This window comes from Rutidosis leptorrhynchoides, chromosome 1 (genome assembly GCF_046630445.1).
Source record: "Rutidosis leptorrhynchoides isolate AG116_Rl617_1_P2 chromosome 1, CSIRO_AGI_Rlap_v1, whole genome shotgun sequence".
In the NCBI taxonomy this organism is placed as follows: domain Eukaryota; kingdom Viridiplantae; phylum Streptophyta; class Magnoliopsida; order Asterales; family Asteraceae; genus Rutidosis; species Rutidosis leptorrhynchoides.
In genome coordinates this window covers 375,313,955-375,338,716 of record NC_092333.1, presented here as the reverse complement: position 1 = coordinate 375,338,716, position 24,762 = coordinate 375,313,955, and positions in this window count along the sequence as shown.

The following is a 24,762-nucleotide window of genomic DNA, read 5'->3' as shown; positions in this document are numbered from 1 at the left end:
TTGTACTTTCTCGACGTGTGCTAGAACAGCATAGCAACCTTTTCTTATTAGTTTTTGTGCCTTCAAATTACTAATAAGATGTAGCTTCGTGTTGCCCTTTTCTCCGTACACCATTAAGGGTTTTCCTTTTTCTCGTATAATGCGAATTGCATTTTTGTAACAAACGATCTCTGCTTTCACTTCTTTCAACCAGTCCATACCGATTATCACATCAAAACTCCCTAACTCTACTGGTATCAAGTCAATCTTAAATGTTTCACTAACCAGTTTAATTTCTCGATTTCGACATATATTATCTGCTGAAATTAATTTACCATTTGCTAATTCGAGTAAAAATTTACTATCCAAAGGCGTCAATGGACAACTTAATTTAGCACAAAAATCTCTACTCATATAGCTTCTATCCGCACCCGAATCAAATAAAACGTAAGCAGATTTATTGTCAATAAGAAACATACCCGTAACAAGCTCCGGGTCTTCCTGTGCCTCTGCCGCATTAATATTGAAAACTCTTCCGCGGCCTTGTCCATTCGTGTTCTCCTGGTTCGGGCAATTTCTAATAATGTGGCCCGGTTTTCCACATTTATAACAAACTACATTGGCATAACTTGCTCCGACACTACTTGCTCCGCCATTACTCGTTCCGACACCATTTGTTCCTTTCGTTCTATTAACCCCTGGTCCGTAGACCTCACACTTCGCCTCGCTATGACCATTTCTTTTACACTTGTTGCAAAATTTGGTGCAGAACCCCGAGTGATACTTTTCACACCTTTGGCATAGCTGCTTCTGATTGTTGTTGTTGTTGCGGTTGTTATTGTTGTTGGGATGATTGTTGTAGTTGCTGTTGTTGTTGTTGTTGTTGTTGTTGGGCCGTTTGTTGTAGTTGCGATTGATGTTACGATTGTTGGGATAATTGTTGCGATTATTGTTGTAATTGCTGTTGTTGTATTGGTGATTCTTATCACCGTTTTCCTCCCACTTTCTTTTGACTTGCTTCACATTGGCCTCTTCAGCAGTCTGTTCTTTAATTCTTTCTTCAATCTGGTTCACTAGTTTGTGAGCCATTCTACATGCCTGTTGTATGGAGGCGGGCTCGTGTGAACTTATATCTTCTTAGATTCTTTCCGGTAATCCTTTCACAAACGCGTCGATCTTCTCTTCCTCATCTTCGAACGCTCCCGGACACAATAGGCATAATTCTGTGAATCGTCTTTCGTACGTGGTAATATCAAATCCTTGGGTTCGTAACCCTCTAAGTTCTGTCTTGAGCTTATTGACCTCGGTTCTGGGACGGTACTTCTCGTTCATCAAGTGCTTGAATGCTGACCACGGTAGTGCGTACGCATCGTCTTGTCCCACTTGCTCTAGATAGGTATTCCACCATGTTAACGCAGAACCTGTGAAGGTATGCGTAGCGTACTTTACTTTGTCCTCTTCAGTACACTTACTTATGGTAAACACCGATTTGACCTTCTCGGTCCACCATTTCAATCCGATCGGTCCTTCGGTTCCATCAAATTCCAAAGGTTTACAGGCAGTGAATTCTTTGTAGGTGCATCCTACACGATTTCCTGTACTGCTAGATCCAAGGTTATTATTGGTATGTAGCGCAGCCTGTACTGCGACTATGTTTGAAGCTAGAAAAGTACGGAATTCCTCTTCATTCATATTCACGGTGTGTCGAGTAGTCGGTGCCATTTCCTTCAAAATAGTCAAATGGAACAAGTTAATCATACAGAATATTAAGAGTAGTTAATAGTATTTCGTAGCATAATATGAACTCATTTATAAAAGCTTTTTCTTCATATTAGCGTTTTATAAGTTTAAATTCGGGTAGTACCTACCCGTTAAGTTCATACTTAGTAGCTAATATACAATTCAACTACTACAATTCTATATGAAAAACTGATTATAATAATATTTCGCGTTCAAACTTTTATACAATATTTTACAAACTTACAATACTGCTTATTTTACATAAAGCATGAAATATAGCACACAATAACTTTGATACAAGATAGTTGTGAAGATAATTCTAGCTAGTACACAAGTCGTTCAGCAAAGGCAATAAAGACACGTAATTCATACGTCCAGAAACAAGTCATGCATTCTGGTTTTACTAGGACTACTTCCCATCCTTGGTCTTGTGGAACATAACCGTTATGGCCGTTGATAAGACAGCGTGTTGTAACGTCGTCAAAGGGACGAGGGTTACGTAATGTCCAACAGTCCCGTAACAATCTAAAAACCTCATTTCTTACCCCAATTACCGACTCCGTCACTTGTGGGAACGTTTTGTTTAATAGTTGTAGGCCGATGTTCTTGTTCTCACTTTGGTGAGAAGCGAACATTACTAATCCGTAAGCATAACATGCTTCTTTATGTTGCATGTTAGCCGCTTTTTCTAAATCACGAAGTCCAATATTCGGATATATTGAGTCAAAATAATTTCTTAACCCATTGCGTAAAATAGCATTTGGGTTCCCCGCAATATATGCGTCAAAGTAAACACATCGTAACTTATGGATTTCCCAATGTGATATCCCCCATCTTTCGAACGAAAGCCTTTTATAAACCAAGGCATTCTTGGAACGTTCTTCGAATGTCTTACAAACTGATCTCGCCTTAAATAGTTGTGCCGAAGAATTCTGACCGACTCTAGACAAGATTTCATCAATCATGTCTCCGGGTAGGTCTCTTAAAATATTGGGTTGTCTATCCATTTTGTGTTTTTATACTGTAAAATAGACAAGAGTTAGCTTCATAAAAAAAATATACTTATTAATACAAGCAATTTTTACATATATCATAAAGCATAAGCACACTATATTACATATATTACACCACACGAATACAACTATCTTATTCCGACTCGCTTGTTTCTTCTTCTTCGGTTTTGGTTCGTTTTGCCAAGTTTCTAGGGATATATGATGTTCCCCTAATACGAGCCGTAATTTTCCACATTGGTTTAGAAAAACCCGGTGGTTTAGAGGTTCCCGGGTCATTGTTACAACTTAAGGACTTCGGGGGTTGACGATACATATAAAGTTCATCGGGGTTGGAATTAGATTTCTCTATTTTTATGCCCTTTCCCTTATTATTTTCTTTTGCCTTTTTAAATTCAGTTGGGGTAATTTCTATAACATCATCGGAATTCTCGTCGAAATCCGATTCATCGGAGAATTGGTAATCCTCCCAATATTTTGCTTCCTTAGCGGAAACACCATTGACCATAATTAACCTTGGTCGGTTGGTTGAGGATTTTCTTTTACTTAACCGTTTTATTATTTCCCCCACCGGTTCTATTTCTTCATCCGGTTCCGATTCTTCTTCCGGTTCCGACTCTTCTTCCGGTTCCGATTCTTCTTCCGGTTCCTCTTCGGGAACTTGTGAATCAGTCCACGAATCATTCCAATTTACATTTGACTCTTCATTATTATTAGGTGAGTCAATGGGACTTGTTCTAGAGGTAGACATCTATCACATAATATCAAACGCGTTAAGAGATTAATATATCACATAATATTCACATGTTAAAAATATATAGTTTCCAACAAAATTTGTTAAGCAATCATTTTTCAAATAAACACGGTCGAAGTCCAGACTCACTAATGCATCCTAACAAACTCGATAAGACACACTAATGCAAAATTCTGGTTCTCTAAGACCAACGCTCGGATACCAACTGAAATGTCCCGTTCTTATTGATTAAAAACGTTCCATATTAATTGATTTCGTTGCGAGGTTTTGACCTCTATATGAGACGTTTTTCAAAGACTGCATTAATTTTTAAAACAAACCATAACCTTTATTTCATAAATAAAGGTTTAAAAAGCTTTACGTAGATTATCAAATAATGATAATCTAAAATATCCTGTTTACACACGACCATTACATAATGGTTTACAATACAAATATGTTACATCGAAATCAGTTTCTTGAATGCAGTTTTTACACAATATCATACAAACATGGACTCCAAATCTTGTCCTTATTTTAGTATGCAACAGCGGAAGCTCTTAATATTCACCTGAGAATAAACATGCTTTAAACATCAACAAAAATGTTGGTGAGTTATAGGTTTAACCTATATATATCAAATCGTAACAATAGACCACAAGATTTCATATTTCAATACACATCCCATACATAGAGATAAAAATTCATTCATATGGTGAACACCTAGTAACCGACATTAACAAGATGCATATATAAGAATATCCCCATCATTCCGGGACACCCTTCGGATATGATATAAATTTCGAAGTACTAAAGCATCCGGTACTTTGGATGGGGTTTCTTAGGCCCAATAGATCTATCTTTAGGATTCGCGTCAATTAGGGTGTCTGTTCCCTAATTCTTAGATTACCAGACTTAATAAAAAGGGGCATATTCGATTTAGATAATTCAACCATAGAATGTAGTTTCACGTACTTGCGTCTATTTTGTAAATCATTTATAAAACTTGCATGTATTCTCATCCCAAAAATATTAGATTTTAAAAGTGGGACTATAACTCACTTTCACAGATTTTTACTTCGTCGGGAAGTAAGACTTGGCCACTGGTTGATTCACGAACCTATAACAATATATACATATATATCAAAGTATGTTCAAAATATATTTACAACACTTTTAATATATTTTGATGTTTTAAGTTTATTAAGTCAGCTGTCCTTGTTAGTAACCTACAACTAGTTGTCCACAGTTAGATGTACAGAAATAAATCGATAAATATTATCTTGAATCAATCCACGACCCAGTGTATACGTATCTCAGTATTGATCACAACTCAAACTATATATATTTTGGAATCAACCTCAACCCTGTATAGCTAACTCCAACATTCACCCTATAGAGTGTCTATGGTTGTTCCGAAATATATATAGATGTGTCGACATGATAGGTCGAAACATTGTATACGTGTCTATGGTATCTCAAGATTACATAATATACAATACAAGTTGATTAAGTTATGGTTGGAATAGATTTGTTACCAATTTTCACGTAGCTAAAATGAGAAAAATTATCCAATCTTGTTTTACCCATAACTTCTTCATTTTAAATCCGTTTTGAGTGAATCAAATTGCTATGGTTTCATATTGAACTCTATTTTATGAATCTAAACAGAAAAAGTATAGGTTTATAGTCGGAAAAATAAGTTACAAGTCATTTTTGTAAAGGTAGTCATTTCAGTCGAAAGAACAACGTCTAGATGACCATTTTAGAAAACATACTTCCACTTTGAGTTTAACCATAATTTTTGGATATAGTTTCATGTTCATAATAAAAATCATTTCTCAGAATAACAACTTTTAAATCAAAGTTTATCATAGTTTTTAATTAACTAACCCAAAACAGCCCGCGGTGTTACTACGACGGCGTAAATCCGGTTTTACGGTGTTTTTCGTGTTTCCAGGTTTTAAATCATTAAGTTAGAATATAATATAGATATAGAACATGTGTTTAGTTGATTTTAAAAGTCAAGTTAGAAGGATTAACTTTTGTTTGCGAACAAGTTTAGAATTAACTAAACTTTGTTCTAGTGATTACAAGTTTAAACCTTCGAATAAGATAGCTTTATATGTATGAATCGAATGATGTTATGAACATCATTACTACCTTAAGTTCCTTGGATAAACCTACTGGAAAAGAGAAAAATGGATCTAGCTTCAACGGATCCTTGGATGGCTCGAAGTTCTTGAAGCAGAATCATGACACGAAAACAAGTTCAAGTAAGATCATCACTTGAAATAAGATTGTTATAGTTATAGAAATTGAACCAAAGTTTGAATATGATTATTACCTTGTATTAGAATGATAACCTACTGTAAAAAAAAAGATTTCTTGAGGTTGGATGATCACCTTACAAGATTGGGAGTGAGCTAGCAAACTTGAAAGTATTCTTGATTTTTATGAAACTAGAACTTTTGGAATTTATGAAGAACACTTAGAACTTGAAGATAGAACTTGAGAGAGATCAATTAGATGAATAAAATTGAAGAATGAAAGTGTTTGTAGGTATTTTTGGTCGTTGGTGTATGGATTAGATATAAAGGATATGTAATTTTGTTTTCATGTAAATAAGTCATGAATGATTACTCATATTTTTATAATTTTATGAGATATTTCTTGCTAGTTGCCAAATGATGGTTCCCACATGTGTTAGGTGACTCACATGGGCTGCAAAGAGCTGATCATTGGAGTGTATATACCAATAGTACATACATCTAAAAGCTGTGTATTGTACGAGTACGAATACGGGTGCATACGAGTAGAATTGTTGATGAAACTGAACGAGGATGTAATTGTAAGCATTTTTGTTAAGTAGAAGTATTTTGATAAGTGTATTGAAGTCTTTCAAAAGTGTATAAATACATATTAAAACACTACATGTATATACATTTTAACTGAGTCGTTAAGTCATCGTTAGTCGTTACATGTAAGTGTTGTTTTGAAACCTTTAGATTAACGATCTTGTTAAATGTTGTTAACCCAATGTTTATAATATCAAATGAGATTTTAAATTATTATATTATCATGATATTATCATGTATGAATATCTCTTAATATGATATATATACATTAAATGTCTTTACAACGATAATCGTTACATATATGTCTCGTTTAAAAATCATTAAGTTAGTAGTCTTGTTTTTACATATGTAGTTCATTGTTAATATACTTAATGATATGTTTACTTATCATAGTATCATGTTAACTATATATATATATCCATATATATGTCATCATATAGTTTTTACAAGTTTTAACGTTCGTGAATCACCGGTCAACTTGGGTGGTCAATTGTCTATATGAAACATATTTTAATTAATCAAGTCTTAACAAGTTTGATTGCTTAACATGTTGGAAACATTTAATCATGTAAATATCAATCTCAATTAATATATATAAACATGGAAAAGTTCGGGTCACTACACATAAGACTTTATATACCCCTGCTGTTGACTCACCTATACGATTCATTCATCACACGTACGAGTTGGCTTCATCAGTCGTACGGGTGATCACTCACTCGTGTCTTCTCATTTAGGTTGTAATTGTGACTTAGCTCAGCATCAACCGTGCGTATGAGCCTGTCAGCTGTACTAGTGAGGCTTCACTTGTACGTCTGACTAAGTCTAACATAGTTAAACATCTAAATCTCTTTTCTGCAGTTCCTGTAACCACATACAAACACGGATAGGATAATAACGAGCAATCATGGTGGCCTGTAAACTGTTGTACCTGTAATGGACGCGGGTAGATGTCTTGGAACTTGCATAAAATGAATCAACAGAAGGTGTGAGTAGTAAGGAAACGAAGGAGGTGAATTTATAAGAAAATCTCTGACAGAGCAATTAAAATGGACGATCGCATTTAAAGCGGATCCTAATTCCCTTGATTACCGGAGAGTCAAATCTTATTAAGAAGATTTTCTTCAAATCCCTTGAAATCTGGGAATCAATCATATCTACGTCAAATGATAAGATGAATCTACACTTACTCATTTCACTCTTCTATGTTAGCTTCATTCGTACTCTTCATATAAATGGATTGTTTATCCAAATTATTCGCTGATGATAAAACTCTAATTTTCAGCCCGTATGCATCATGAAAACATACTTATTATCATTCACGACCTTTCCACTCAAATTTTGGGATGAAATTTCTTTAACGGGTATGTACTGTGACAACACAGAAATTTCCAACCAAATTTAAACTTTAATCTTTATATGTTTCCGACACGATAAGCAATATTTGTTAAGTTAAATTGCAAGAATTTTAAACTATGTTCATACATTCATTCAACCTCGACCATGTTCCAACGATTCACGAACCATTAAACGAATATGATTATATATGTATATGTGTATATATATTATAACTTGAAACGTAAACAAAATATTAGATTAAATACTTTATATGATTGTATCTGTTTCAAAATATTTATCAATGGAATTAGAAGATAAGATCAAATGATTGAATTATCAGATATATTGAATTATGATTACAAGTCTCTGTTGAAAGGCCCACGTTGATTTGAAAAATCTTTCCGTTTTAACAATATTCGGAAAATGGTAAAGTGATTTATAAATAAGAACAAATTATCAATCATTGAGAACTAGACAAAGGATAGTGGAAGATTGAATCTCATAAAGACTCGATTGATCTATTTAGTTTCAAACGTACAAAAACGTTTTCAGTTTAAAAAGAACTTTATTATTAAAACGTATATAACTTTTATAAATATCTAGAACCACTTTTGACAACTCATTACTTAACTAGTATGATAAAGATAACGATATTTATATTTTATTTTATTAAATATATATAATGATTTAAATTAATATTATATATATTTATAAGCGTATTATACATACATAGTTTTATACTTTTACTATACTTAAACTTTACCTTTACTTTATTTTTACTTTACTTTAAGTTTAATAATTCACTTTAATAATTCATACTTTAATAATTCACTTTAATAATTCATACTTTAATAATTCACTTTAATAATTCACTTTAATAAATTATACTTTAATAATTCACTTTAATAATTCAAAAATCTATTATAAATAGAATTCAATAGGTTTCATTATTTCATAGAAACTTGAAAATATTTTTCTCTAAACTCTCTCAATCGATTTACATATATATATTTACTCCGTATTATTTCAAGATATTATTAGTATACATAAAATATTACGACGGAGTGCTGTCCGAGTGATTTCGAAATTGTTTTTCGAGTAGGATAGGATTAAGGAAATTATGGGTTATAGCTATGGAGGTGATTGAGTATGGTTCATGGGTATGCTCGTGAGGTCAATATAGTGTTTATCATTTTCGTTGCGTCTACGTACCTTTCCTGCAATATTGAATCTCAATATTGATACGTGAGTACTCATAATTTAACTTTTACATATTAATAGTGTATCCCTGACTAGTGCTCGAGTATTTAGGATTATGCATGCTTGTACTTTTGATATTGCCCTTAGACAGGTTAGGTTGAATATTGAATTAGTTACACTTGCGGTTGAGATAAGGTATAAGATATGCATGTCCTTGGAAAGCTAGCGAAAAATTAAGGACTTTTCCTTTAGATATCGAATGGTTTCGATGAACGGATTAGAAGTTATAATCAATTGAATTTTCTATATTTTTATTAAAAATGATTATTATTATCGTCGTTTTTATCGTCGTTCTAGTTTTATCTTATTATTATCATTATTATTATCTTTATCAATAAAAGGGATTTATCATTAAAAATTGTTATTTTTTTTATTATTACTATCGTTATTATCGTTAAAGTTATAATTAGTATTATTATTATTATTATCCAATTATTATTATTATTAGTATTAGTATTATTATTATTATTATTATTATCATTATTAATATATATATCATTATTTAAAAATGGATATTGTCATTGTTATTATTATTATTACTATATTATCATTAAGATAATTATTAGTATTATCGTTAAAAATGTTATAGTAACTATCATTATTAATATTAGTGTAATTAAAACAAATATTTGTAACACCTAATTATTTTAATTACTATTATTATCATTATTATGAACACGATATAAAAGACGATTAAAAGCTATTAAACGAAACGATTAGGAAATAATGAGTAAGAGTATCATGATGAAATTAAAATATTATAAGATATTGATTTAGATAAAATTATCGTTCTTATTATTTTTATTATTACTATTATTATTAAAAATATCGCTAGTATTAAAACTATCATTTTAACAAAAATTATCATTTTAATAAAAATATCATTGTTACTATAAAATATCATTATTATTATTATTTTAAATAGAATTATTATTTTAAAGATAATATTAAAAATTATCGTAAATATTAAAGTTATCATAATTAGAATTATCGTTTTATCATAATGTCATCTTAGTAATTATAAATATTGATATTTTTATAATAATAATTATTATTACAAAATAATACAACTTTTACTTACTATCATTATAGATATTATTTTATCAAATAAATATGTGATACAAACATATTTTACTACGTGTAATTACTTACTTTAATAATACCTATCATATTATCTTTATGATATTAAATGAACCCTATAAATTTTATTACTTAATATATATAAAAGTATATTATATTATATAAATTTAATATAAAATTTTATTTATTAATAAATAAATTATATTATTTACTCTAATAAATCTTTTAAAAATATTTAAAAATATAAAACGACGATATTTAAACTATATATTAATCATGTATAGATTTTTGGAAATTATTTTGAGTCAAATTTACTTTTGTTGACTTTTACATATTAGTCTCGAGCATTAGGATTGTGGTACACTATGACTTGGCCTAATTTGTTAGACAAATATTGACCAACACATAATTATATATAATTAATTTAGTTTCGTGAATCCGAGGCCAACCTTGCACTTGTTCAATGACATTATATGTATTTTTACTACGAAATACAGTATGGTGAGTTTCATTTGCCTTTTTACACTTTATATTTTTGGGACTGAGAATACATGCGCTTTTATAAATGTTTGACGAAATAGACACAAGTAATTGAAACTACATTCTATGGTTGAATTATCGAAATCGAATATGCCCCTTTTTATTAAAGTCTGGTAATCTAAGAATTAGGGAACAGACACCTTAATTGACGCGAATCCTAAAGATAGATCTATTGGGCCTAACAAACCCCATCCAAAGTACCGGATGCTTTAGTACTTCGAAATTTATATCATGTCCGAAGCAGGATCCCGGAATGATAGGGGATATTCTTATATGTAGCTAGTTAATGTCGGTTACCAGGTGTTCACCATATGAATGATTATTTTTGTCTCTATGCATGGGACGTATATTTATGAGAACTGGAAATGAAATTCTTGTGGTCTATTAAAATGATGGAAATAAATGATTATGATAAACTAATGAACTCACCAACCTTTTGGTTGACACTTTAAAGCATGTTTATTCTCAGGTGTTAAAGAAATCTTTCGCTGTGCATTTGCTCATTTTAAAGATATTACTTGGAGTCTTTCATAGCATATTTCGAAGAACGTTGTATTCGAGTCATTGAGTTCATCAAAGATTATTATTAAATCAATTTAGAGTTGGATAGTGGATATTATGAAATGGTATGCATGCCTGTCAATTTTCGATGTAAAGAAATTTTGTCTTTTAAAAACGAATGCAATGTTTGTAAAATGTATCATATAGAGGTCAAATACCTCGCAATGTTATCAACTATTGTGAATCGTTTATAATGTATATGAATGGGTCATTTCATAGTTTTACCTTGATTATGAAGTTAAAAGATGGTGAAAATGCTTGGAGATGATCAAGTATGATGTTAGGAGTATTTTGAGAGAGAATTTGGAGTGTAAGTATGAGAAAATGGAATGGAAAAATGGGGTGAAATCATAAAAACGAATTTACTTGTTATATAGAAAAAAAAAATCCTTAAGTTTGTTTTTTAGCTCATTAGTCATACAAGTTGATAAATAATGGTTCTACATATTTTTGACTCTAAGATGCCTGCTAAGAATGAATGATTAAAGGTGTATATACCAATAGTAAATACATCTAGAAGCTGCGTACAATACGGTTACATATACCCTAGGTATACGTATAAAAATCTTGAGAAAACAGAACGAGAATTCAAATATAACTATCTTTTGTGAATATACTTATATTGTTTTATGTATTTAAGCCCTTTAAAGGTAATTAAATACGTATTTATACGATACTTGTATAAGCATTATAGGTTATAGGTATATATATCAAAGAACGTTATGTATAGTTACCGTTTTGAAAACTTTAGTTAGTAGTCTCAAAGTATACTTATAACTCATTGTTATTAGTACACAATAATATGTTAAACCATCCTTAGGTCATGTTAAATATGTATAAATACGTATATGTACACAATCAGATAATTATCGTATGTTATATAGTTCGTGATATCATCGGTCAAATTGGACGGTCAAACGTTGTGTAAAACTCTTTTCAAAAACACAAGACTCAACAATTTGGATTGCTTATTATGTTGGTAATGTTTAATTTATGTAAATATTAATCTTATATGTATAAAATGATCGGAAAAATTCGGGTCGTTACAGTACCTACCCGTTAAATAAATTTCGTCCCGAAATTTTAAAGTTGTACCTATTTTACGTTCTCGGGAAACAAATGTGGGTAATTTTGTTTCATCTGATCCTCTCGTTCCCAAGTAAACTCGGAACCCCTTCGAGCATTCCAACGAACCTTAACGATTGGTATGTTGCTCTACTTGAGTTGTTTAACTTCACGGTCCATGATTTCGACTGGTTCTTCTATGAATTGTAGTTTCTCGTCGACTTGGATTTCTTCAAGAGGAATGGTGAGGTCTTCCTTTGCAAGACACTTCTTAAGGTTTGAAACGTGAAACGTATTATGTACTCCGGCGAGTTGTTGTAGTAACTCGAGTCGATAAGCTACCGGTCTAATGCGTTCGATGATCTTGAACGGGCCTACATACCTTGGGTTCAGTTTACCCCTTTTGCCGAAACGTATTACACCTTTCCAAGGTGACACCTTTAGCATAACCATGTCACTGATCTGAAACTCTAATGGTTTTCTTCGGACATCGGCGTAGCTCTTTTGGTGACTATGGGCTGTTTTCAATCTCTCCTTGATTTGTACTATCTTCTCAGTAGTTTCGTGTATGATCTCGGGACCAGTTAATCGTCGATCTCCTACTTCATTCCAACAGATAGGGGATCTACACTTCCTTCCATAGAGTGCTTCGAATGGTGCAGCTTTAATGAGACGACCCGACCCAATCCATAGGGACGAATACAATAACATATGATAACATTGCGAGGTATTGACCTCTATATGCGACATTTTTAAAAGAAAAACTGCATATATTATACATTACAAACCATAACCTTTATTTTTGTTACAAGCTTTAGACAATAAAAAGATGATTATCGTTTAGCGATAATCTTCGACTTACAAACTTTACAAATGATGATAACAACACGATTTCTAGCATATTTTACAACACAAATCCTTGGGTATGCAGTTTTATTTTTGACACATATATGCGTACGCAAAATCCTGCTCAAATTCAACATAATGCAGCGGAAGCTTCTAATTATTACCTGAGAATAAACATGTTTAAAACGTCAACATAAAGTTGGTGAGATATAGGTTTAATTCCGGCAGCAATATATATATATATATATATAGACCACAAGATTTCATATATAAACATTTTCATAAAAATATTCTAAGTGGTTGAGCACTTGGTAACCATACTTAACATTTAATCACGTCGCATATTCCCTTTAATATGAAATCTTACTACACTGTACCAAGTGTAGTCACGAAACGAAGTACTGTGCAACCGTTGAATACTGGTCGTCCAGTCCGGTTGGGGTTGTCAGGCCCGATAGATCTATCAACAGGATTCGCGTTTACAATACCGCTGTAAATATTAGTTACCAAGCTACAGGGAAGTATGCCAGTGGTACAACTCAACGTAGAATATATTTTTCAGTTACTTGTGTCCATAACGTAAAACATAAAATACATGTATTCTCATCCCGAAATATTTAGAGTTTAAAAGTGAGACTATATACTCACTTTCGTCTTGAAGATATATATAATTTGACTTGGTCTCCGGTTGATATCACGAACCTATCCATATATAATATATCAATACCTTTTCTTTTTAAACAAACGTCACATATATATACTTGTTATACTTTTAATACTTTTAATAATTCCTTAGTCCGTAGTTAGCATTTCGTTGTTAGTAATTCAATTTTAATGGTTCATATTTAGATGTTTGATAAACCCGCAATGAAATAAATAAAACCCCCATCGTATATGTATTGGTCGAGATTAATCTTGACCCACGGTACCGGTGTTGTCAAATGACGTGTTGCGTACATAAAGTACCGGTGTTGTCAAATGACGTGTTGCGTACAATCATGGGATCTTATGATTAATCTTCTCGTGTTGTTTACGGGTGATCCTGAACCATATAAAATTGAATTATAAGTACATATATATAAAATATCATGTTATCTTAAAAAGATGTGATTTATTTAATTTTTTCCCAATTATTTTCGTGGCTAAACTAGTCTTGGATATCCGATTTTGTTTCGGTCATAGTTTCTTCGTTACAACTCCGTTTTTGTTGATTCAACTTGCCATCTCCTTGGATCGAGTCCCTCTTTAAGACTATGAACTGTAAATACCTTAGTTTATATTCAAAATCACACGGCATAGGTGAAACTTTAGTGAAACTTATGAAGTTAAACATTTTCCTTTATGTAAACAACCTTGAATGATTATTTTTCTAAAAATACTTATACTTTGAATTAAATCATGAAATTTTTATGTGTTATCATATTCATAGTAAAAATCATTTTTCCAGAACATAAACCTTCAATTCAAAGTTTAAGATGGTTTTTAATTATCCAACCCAAAACAGTCCCCGGTTGCACTCCGACGTCGTAAAAACAGTTTTTAAGGTATTCTTTGAAAAACCAAGTTATACCTTGTTAAATTAGCATATACTTAAGTTATATTACAGGTCTTGAAGTATTTTAAAAGTTAAGTTAGAAGGATCTATTTAGTTTGCAAACAAGTTTGAAAACATTCAAACTATGTTCTTGTTGTTAAACTTTTATACCACAAAATAAGATAGCTATATATATATGAATCGAATAAGGTTATGAACATAGTTACTACCTCAAGTTCCTTGGACAAGGTTGCTGTAAAAGAGAAGTAAAAAGCTAGAACCAAAAGGGTGATGGAATTGGATGAAAGATTGGAAGTAAGTTTGTGTTCTTGGAAGGATTTCTTGAAGTGTTTTTGTATGGTTTTTATTATGGTGTTTAAGTGATGTTTTTGAAGCTAGATCTTCATGGATACTAGCTGAATGGTTATGGAGTTTCTTAAGAGTGTGTTTTTGGTTAAAGAAATGAGGTAGTAAAATTTGAAAATGGAAGATGTATTTAAGGCCATAAAAACATGATTAATGGAAAAACATGGACAAAATTTCATGTTGTATTTTTATGTAATTAGTCATACTAAACATCAAAAGTAGTTACCTTATACATAAGGCATGAACAAGAGAGTTACCTTATACATAAGTCATGAACAAGGGCTGGTTGGTGGTGATTTGATGTGTATATACCAATAGTAAATACGTATAGAAGCTAGGTATGATACGAGTACATGTACTCAAGATATACGTATAGAAATTTTGTGAAAAATGGAATGAGAATTCAAATATAGCTATCTTTTGTGAATATACTTATATTGTTTTATGTATTTAAGTCTTTAAAAAGTGATTAAATACATTATATGTACGATATATGTATAAACATTATAGGTTATAAGTATTTATGTCCAATAACGTTACGTATGGTTATCGTTTTGAAAACTTAAGTTAGTAGTTTCAAAATATACTTATAACTTATTGTTATTAATACAAAATGAGATATTAAAATATTCTAAGATCATATTAAATATGTATATATACATATATATACACAAACGTATAATTATCATATGTTGTATAGTTCGTGATATCATCGGTCAAACTAGACGGTCAAACGTTGTGTAAAACTCTTTTTAAAAAACATAAATCTCAACAATTTGGATTGCTTATCATGTTGGTAAGGTTTAATTTATGTAAATATTAATCTCATAAGTGTAAAACGATCGGAAAAATCCGGGTCGTTACATTACCTACCCGTTAAATAAATTTCGTCCCGAAATTTGATAGAGATCGTCATGGATAACAATATGGGTGTTTTCATGACGTCTATGAGGTGATAACGGAGTTTTATCATTATTGGGAGGTATAGATACAATGGTTCGATCAAGTGAAGCGCACAAGTGAAGCTATCACAAAAGAGTGAATTGAGTAAATATGGATTTGTTTGAACCGATAACGTGATTAGAATTGATTTCCGGAATTTATGGAAAATCTTACGTAATAAGATTTGGTTCTTTGGCGATCAAGATCTTCTTTGATTTAGTGCGGCGATCTGTTTCGATTTCTTTGTCGAATATTTTGCTATAAATCCACTTCCTTCTCTTCCTTATTTCCACAACTCACATCTTCTATCCTTTCTCCTTCAACTCATACCTTAAAGTATTCTTTTAAATGCTCCATCCCGTTCTAATTCTTGTTATACTTCTAACTTTCATATCTTTCATTCTTCTCTTTCATTTATCGCTAGAAGAATCTATTTACTTCTATCCTTTCCTCGAAATTATAATATTTTTAATTCTCCCGTGTCTTTACGTTGCAATACGTATTGATATACACGGTTTGTAAATCCTGGGTGATTTTCGGCCTTTGTATTCTTCATTATTTTTCAAAGCTTCATACTTTCGTTTTCTCTTCCTGACTTCGAGTCAAGCGAGTAATGGTCCGGAATTTGTAGATATGAGATTCGAAATGAGTATAGCTAATGCTCTAAGAAAGAAATGGTAATAGAACAATTTTGATTTGTCAAATTACCAGAATACCCTGGAAAAGATAGAACTGTCAGGATGACATGTTCCTATTATGTTTGAGAATTGGATAGAATGTAAGAGCCGTGTAACATGGCACATGATGATGGTACTGTGAATCATCACATTTCATTAGAAACTTAACATGACTTACTGTAATATAATGAAGTTGATCAAGTTTCATTATATTATACTAATTCATGCATCAGTTCCCAACACTGCTTCAGAACATTCCTATTTTAAACTTGAAGGTTTTAGAACTTAGAAACTAACACAGTTTCTTTTATGTTGTAACGCAGATATTACGGAGAGATAAATATTCTCAGATAAGAATAGTTGTGAAAATATCTCCAGAAATATGGAGAATATGTATAACTGAAGATATGAAGATATCTTATAATATCTATGATAAGATGATGATGAAGAATATCATCGGGAAAGGTTTAGGATAAGGGGTAGGGTTTTTACTAATGGTTTCAGCAGGCACTGAATCGTTTGAATCCTTTGGAAGCAGATTCAGTTCTTGTGATTTATCCACAACCTCTTTCATACTTTGCTCAAACCGTTTTCCGGTTCCAACTCTTCTCTTTTTCTGAGTTTTATCAACACACTGTGCTTCATCATCAAACTTTTGACTGTTTAAAAATCGTTTACAATTTTCGCTGCTTCATCAGCATTTAAAGAACTACTTCATAATTCAGGGTGTTTTTCAGAAACTTCACCTTCGGAGTATGAAATCCTTAGGAATAGACGTTATAGGTATGACTGCGAAGTTTTGCGAGATTTTTAAAATACTAATTGCGGATTCCGCCAAAAAGATGACAAGCTGCTGGTACATGATGTCGTGGAATATGAAAGGTTCTCCGGTAACAACGGTGAAAGGACAAGGTATATATATCGAGGTTATAATAAGAGTAGTCCTACTGAGAAATCAAAGTGGAGCTGTGACAAAATCGACTTATATTGAAAAGAGAAATGTAAGGTTTTGTTTTTTTTTTTTTTGTTTTTTTTTTTTTTTTGCCAATGAATGATAAAGAATTTGACGCGGATAAGTTTTAACGATAACTTCGGTTTCGAAAGTTTCAGGTGTATAACTGTATGCATAAATCTTTCTTCCGTAGACGAGGTGCGGCTGGTTCAACTTCTCGATCGAGGTGTTTTCAAGAATCATGAAAAGATTTGAATGAGGATTATAATTGTCGAAGTACAAATGAGGTTTAGGATGAAATCAAGTGGCAAACTTGAAGAATTGTTTAGTTTCATATGTTATAATCAACATTTTATTTCATTTTAATTGTCCAATGTTTCTTCTTTATGCCACTTGTTGGATTCGGATAGGTAAAAATTCAAATATGAAATTTAAATGGAAATGGTTATTCTGAGGTGAACGGATATGTATATCGATGGTTGTAAGTAGAATAACAAATGACCGTTGAATCAGATTCGAAGAATGTACAGTGTAACTTATTAATATGAAATCCAAATATTCCACGGGTACTACCTACCCGTTAAAATATTTTTCATCATTAACAGTTTGTACGAAAGAATTTTTAATTACAATCTTTATGAAAATATACTTGCATATATATTTCTTCGGATGTAATTATGAATTTAATGAGTCAATAAGATATTAAACTCATTTGATTTTTTTTTTTCGGTTAAAATTGGAGTACATAATCTTTAAAACATTAAAGATTACATAATCGTTATGTAGAATGAAAACAAATGATGTAGAACAATACGTAGAACGACGATAATCAATGTGGAACAATATATAGAACAAAGATCATACTCGAAGTTCCAATGAGGTTTTTGAGGTATGTGATGTTGTTATCCGAGATACAGTTTGTGAGGTTGAGATTTTGGAGGTGACAAGAGTACTGTCGGCGTTGATGATGGTGGTACAGATTATGCTGCTGGTGCTGCTGCTAGTGTTTGTAACCTTCGCACCGTATTTTCTAAAGCCACTACCCGAGCGCGAAGCTCGTTGACTTCTTCTATTATACCGGGATGATTGACGGTTGGAACGAGCGAATGAACAAGATTCGAAATATGGGATAGTATGTAGTCATGACGAGATACTCTAGAAATGAGCGAGAAAATGGTGTTTCGAATAGGTTCGCCGGTAAGTGCTTCAGGTTCATCGTTAAGAGGACAATTTGGTGGATGGAATGGATCACCTTCTTCTTGCCTCCAGAGATTTAGTATATTACGAACCCATCCCCAATTCATCCAGAATAGATGATGGGAAATTGGTTGATCCATTCCGGTGACGCTGTTCTCGGAGCTCGAATGGAAATCCATATCGGCGTAGCTATCGAAGTCGGAGGAATTCGAACTGGATGAAGAATCCATATTGTATAGTCGGAGAAATGAATTTTTGGTTTGGAATACATTATAGAAATTGGGTTTGGTACTCTTCAATACATAATTTACATATGTATATATAATACCAAAATCCCGTGAATTACGGAGAATTTTTGAAATACGTCAAGCAATGTCTATAGTAACAGATACGCTAAGATATGAATTTTGTCTATACACTATCGATGCACTAAATGCAGTAAGACGTGTCTAGACTTAAGAATGATAAGCAGGCAGTTTCCTAAGGATGATAAACAGATGATTTCCGACTAGAAATGATAAACAAAACTTTTGACATGTAGACACGGTCAAAGTCCAGACTCACTAATGTATCCTAACAACTACCAGTTAGACACACTAATGCAAGGCCTGGTTCGCTAAGACCAACGCTCTGATACCACATGAGACGACCCGACCCAATCCATAGGGACGAATACAATAACATATGATAACATTACGAGGTATTGACCTCTATATGCGACATTTTTAAAAGAAAAACTGCATATATTATACATTACAAACCATAACCTTTATTTTTGTTACAAGCTTTAGACAATAAAAAGATGATTATCGTTTAGCGATAATCTTCGACTTACAAACTTTACAAATGATGATAACAACACGATTTCTAGCATATTTTACAACACAAATCCTTGGGTATGCAGTTTTATTTTTGACACATATATGCGTACGCAAAATCCTGCTCAAATTCAACATAATGCAGCGGAAGCTTCTAATTATTATACCTGAGAATAAACATGTTTAAAACGTCAACATAAAGTTGGTGAGATATAGGTTTAATGCCGGCAGCAATATAAATATATATAGACCACAAGATTTCATATATAAACATTTTCATAAAAATATTCTAAGTGGTTGAGCACTTGGTAACCATACTTAACATTTAATCACGTCGCATATTCCCTTTAATATGAAATCTTACTACACTGTACCAAGTGTAGTCACGAAACGAAGTACTGTGCAACCGTTGAATACTGGTCGTCCAGTCCGGTTGGGGTTGTCAGGCCCGATAGATCTATCAACAGGATTCGCGTTTACAATACCGCTGTAAATATTAGTTACCAAGCTACAGGGAAGTATGCCAGTGGTACAACTCAACGTAGAATATATTTTTCAGTTACTTGTGTCCATAACGTAAAACATAAAATACATGTATTCTCATCCCGAAATATTTAGAGTTTAAAAGTGGGACTATATACTCACTTTCGTCTTGAAGATATATATAATTTGACTTGGTCTCCGGTTGATATCACGAACCTATCCATATATAATATATCAATACCTTTTCTTTTTAAACAAACGTCACATATATATACTTGTTATACTTTTAATACTTTTAATAATTCCTTAGTCCGTAGTTAGCATTTCGTTGTTAGTAATTCAATTTTAATGGTTCATATTTAGATGTTTGATAAACCCGCAATGAAATAAATAAAACCCCCCATCGTATATGTATTGGTCGAGATTAATCTTGACCCACGGTACCGGTGTTGTCAAATGACGTGTTGCGTACATAAAGTACCGGTGTTGTCAAATGACGTGTTGCGTACAATCATGGGATCTTATGATTAATCTTCTCGTGTTGTTTACGGGTGATCCTGAACCATATAAAATTGAATTATAAGTACATATATATAAAATATCATGTTATCTTAAAAAGATGTGATTTATTTAATTTTTTCCCAATTATTTTCGTGGCTAAACTAGTCTTGGATATCCGATTTTGTTTCGGTCATAGTTTCTTCGTTACAACTCCGTTTTTGTTGATTCAACTTGCCATCTCCTTGGATCGAGTCCCTCTTTAAGACTATGAACTGTAAATGCCTTAGTTTGTATTCAAATCACACGGCATAGGTGAAACTTTAGTGAAACTTATGAAGTTAAACATTTTCCTTTATGTAAACAACCTTGAATGATTATTTTTCTAAAAATACTTATACTTTGAATTAAATCATGAAATTTTTATGTGTTATCATATTCATAGTAAAAATCATTTTTCCAGAACATAAACCTTCAATTCAAAGTTTAAGATGGTTTTTAATTATCCAACCCAAAACAGTCCCCGGTTGCACTCCGACGTCGTAAAAACAGTTTTTAAGGTATTCTTTGAAAAACCAAGTTATACCTTGTTAAATTAGCATATACTTAAGTTATATTACAGGTCTAGAAGTATTTTAAAAGTTAAGTTAGAAGGATCTATTTAGTTTGCAAACAAGTTTGAAAACATTCAAACTATGTTCTTGTTGTTAAACTTTTATACCACAAAATAAGATAGCTATATATATATGAATCGAATAAGGTTATGAACATAGTTACTACCTCAAGTTCCTTGGACAAGGTTGCTGTAAAAGAGAAGTAAAAAGCTAGAACCAAAAGGGTGATGGAATTGGATGAAAGATTGGAAGTAAGTTTGTGTTCTTGGAAGGATTTCTTGAAGTGTTTTTGTATGGTTTTTATTATGGTGTTTAAGTGATGTTTTTGAAGCTAGATCTTCATGGATACTAGCTGAATGGTTATGGAGTTTCTTAAGAGTGTGTTTTTGGTTAAAGAAATGAGGTAGTAAAATTTGAAAATGGAAGATGTATTTAAGGCCATAAAAACATGATTAATGGAAAAACATGGACAAAATTTCATGTTGTATTTTTATGTAATTAGTCATACTAAACATCAAAAGTAGTTACCTTATACATAAGGCATGAACAAGAGAGTTACCTTATACATAAGTCATGAACAAGGGCTGGTTGGTGGTGATTTGATGTGTATATACCAATAGTAAATACGTATAGAAGCTAGGTATGATACGAGTACATGTACTCAAGATATACGTATAGAAATTTTGTGAAAAATGGAATGAGAATTCAAATATAGCTATCTTTTGTGAATATACTTATATTGTTTTATGTATTTAAGTCTTTAAAAAGTGATTAAATACATTATATGTACGATATATGTATAAACATTATAGGTTATAAGTATTTATGTCCAATAACGTTACGTATGGTTATCGTTTTGAAAACTTAAGTTAGTAGTTTCAAAATATACTTATAACTTATTGTTATTAATACAAAATGAGATATTAAAATATTCTAAGATCATATTAAATATGTATATATACATATATATACACAAACGTATAATTATCATATGTTGTATAGTTCGTGATATCATCGGTCAAACTAGACGGTCAAACGTTGTGTAAAACTCTTTTTAAAAAACATAAATCTCAACAATTTGGATTGCTTATCATGTTGGTAAGGTTTAATTTATGTAAATATTAATCTTATAAGTGTAAAACGATCGGAAAAATCCGGGTCGTTACATTTAATGCTCGCATGATAACTATTATTATACGAGAATTCTGCTAATGGTAGATATTTATCCCATCCGTTTCCAAAATCGATCACACATGCCCTGAGCATGTCTTCAAGAGTCTGAATTGTTCTTTCACTCTGCCCGTCAGTTTGTGGATGATATGCGGTGCTCATATCCAAACAAGTTCCCAGGGCCTCCTGTAGTGATTGCCAGAACTTTGATGTAAATCTACTATCACGATCGGATATAATGGAAATAGGTATTCCATGCCTTGAAACAATTTCCTTTATGTATAATCGTAATAGTTTCTCCATTCTATCCTTTTCTTTTATAGTCAAGAAATGTGCAGATTTGGTGAGACAATCAACTATTACCCAAATGGTGTCATAACCCCATGCAGTCTTGGGTAACTTCGTGATAAAATCCATGGTAATACCGTCCCACTTCCATTCTGGGATTTCTGGTTGTTGAAGTAACCCTGACGGCTTCTGGTGTTCTGCTTTGACTTTGGAACAAGTTAAACATTCCCTGAAATATGTTGCAACGTCTGTCTTTAAATTAGGCCACCAATAATGCGTCTTAAGATCTTGATACATCTTTCCAACTCCAGGATGTATCGAGTATCTTGTCTTGTGTGCCTCGTTCAATATCAACTTCCTTAATCCACCCAACTTTGGTACCCAAATACGTTTTTCAAAATATCGAATTCCATCTTCCCGTATAACGAGTTGCTTCTCATACTTCTTTATTATTTCATTTCCTATGTTTTCTTTAGTAAGAGCTTCTCGTTGAGCCTCTTTGATTTGTGAGTTGAGATTCATGCGAATTTTTATGTTCTTTGCTCATACTCGAATTGGCTCTCGTTCCTTTCTGCATAGAGCGTCGGCCACTACATTCGCTTTCCCGGGATGATAGCGAATCTCACAATCATAGTTTTTTATCAGCTCGACCCATCTACATTGCCTCATGTTCTGCTGTTTCTGATCGAAAATATGTTGAAGGCTTTTATGATCGATAAACACAGTGCATTTAACCCCATATAAGTAGTGTCTCCATATCTTCAATGCAAACGCGACTGCTCCCAGTTCTAGATCATGCGTCGTATAATTTCGCTCGTGAATCTTCAATTGTCGGGATGCGTACGCAATAACTTTCTTTCGTTGCATAAGGACGCAACCAAAACCTTGTCGCGAAGCGTCTCAATATATCTCAAAATCATAGTTCCCTTCAGGTAATGATAAAATAGGCACCGTAGTCAACTTCTTCTTCAGTAATTGAAATGCACTCTCCTGCTCAGAGGTCCATTCGTACTTCTTCCCTTTTTGTGTTAACGCTGTCAATGGTTTAGCTATTCGGGAAAAATCTTGAATAAACCTTCTATAATAACCGGCTAGGCCCAAAAATTGACGTATCTGCGTTGGTGTCTTAGGAGTCTCCCATTTTTCAATGGCCTCAATTTTAGCTGGATCAACCTGAATTCCTTTGCTACTAACAACGTGGCCAAGAAATTTCACTTCTTTTAACCAAAAAGCACATTTAGAAAATTTGGCATATAACTGTTCTTTTCTTAACAATTCTAATACCAACCTTAAATGCTGCTCATGCTCTTGCTCATTTTTGGAATAGATGAGAATATCGTCAATGAAAACGATAACAAACTTATCTAAATACGGACTACAAACTCGATTCATGAGGTCCATGAATACAGCTGGCGCATTCGTCAATCCAAATAGCATGACCAAAAATTCGTAATGACCGTAGCGTGTTCGAAAAGCAATTTTCGGAATATCTTCTTCTTTGACGCGTAGTTGATGATAGCCCGATCTTAGGTCAATTTTCGAATAAACACATGATCCTTGCAGTTGATCAAATAAATCGTCAATTCTCGGTAGTGGATACCGATTCTTGATAGTTAACTTATTTAATTCACGGTAATCTATACACATTCGGAAGGATCCATCTTTCTTCTTGACAAATAAAATTGGAGCTCCCCACGGTGAAGTGCTCGGTCGAATGAAACCACGGTCCAGTAATTCTTGTAACTGGCTTTGTAACTCTTTCATCTCAGATGGTGCAAGTATGTATGGAGCACGAGCCACTTGTAGTGACCCGAACTTTTTCATGTTTATATATATTAATTGAGATTGATATTTACATGATTAAATGTTTCCAACATGTTAAGCAATCAAACTTTTTAAGACTTGATTAATTGAAATATGTTTCATATAGACAATTGACCACCCAAGTTGACCGGCGATTCACGAATGTTAAAACTTGTAAAAATGACATGACGATATACATATGGATATACATATGGTTAACATGAGATTATGATAAGTAAGTATCTCCATAAGTATATTAACAATGAGTTATACACATATAAACAAGACTACTAACTTAAGGATTTCGAAACGAGACATATATGTAACGATTATCGTTGTAACGACATTTAAATGTATATATATCATATTAAGATATATTAATATATCATAATATCATGATAATATAATAA